A 995-nucleotide genomic window follows, 5' to 3' on the forward strand; every position below is an offset into this window, starting at 1 on the left:
AAATCAGCTCAAGGTAAGGGATTTGTAGTTTGTATTTTTCAAAGTTGATGTTGATTAAGTCTGATCATGACCCCTGATACTTCAGATGTATTTTCTCAGTTCACGGTCCATGTTGCTAAATTGGTCGACCTCGTGATCAAAGTCGATATCAAGGTGGCTGTGGCCGTTCGGGATAACGTTGATGCATCGGCCTATGCTACTATCGGAGTTGACATCGTTGAGCTTGTGAACGGAAAGGTTGCTGGAGAAGTATCCGGACAAGCTGGTGTTGAAGGAAAGCCTGATATCAAACACTATCCCAAAGATAACAGCACAGGCCCTGTTCCTCCAAAGAACAGCACAGGCCCTATTCCCCCAAAGAACAGCACAGGCCATCATTAGACAAATCATGTATCCATCTCTTTCTTAAAGTATCATGTTTATAAGATTGACAATTTTCAAAAGGGAGCATTTTGGCAAAATACGTTCAAACTTGATTCGACTTAGTCAAAGATGTGAAGTGTGTTTTCAAAGAAGTGCATTTCTTTTTATATGATCAAGATCTGAAATCAAACTTGACATTCGTTTTGCTCCACAATATCTTCTCTGATCTTGTTAGCAAATGATCCAAGGACCTGATCAAGGTGTCTTTAATTGAAGAGATTCATTCTGGAGTGCATAAGACCTAATCAAATCACTTGAATATCCATGTGATTAGGTGCTGATGGAAGAGCTCGCGATTCAGATAGCTCACATATGATTAAGTCGCAACATCATTGTATATGTTCATCTAGAAGAGTTGCCAGTTGTGAAACAAATCGAGTTTACAAAGAGAAAGAATCGAAAATTTGTTGTGAGAAAGGTTCCAAAGCAACAAACGAGGGCCTTTGGCGGAGGGACTTTGTTTAAGTTTGCCAAAGCAAGAGCTTAAAAATTTTGTTGCTTGTTGGTTCCCGAAAGTCACCCGCGGGGTCCGTCACGGTTTCATTGCACTGCAAACTTGACCAAGTCCACTC

This window comes from Melampsora larici-populina, assembly GCF_000204055.1.
Source record: "Melampsora larici-populina 98AG31 unplaced genomic scaffold MELLAscaffold_5, whole genome shotgun sequence".
Classification (NCBI taxonomy): Eukaryota; Fungi; Basidiomycota; class Pucciniomycetes; order Pucciniales; family Melampsoraceae; genus Melampsora; species Melampsora laricis-populina.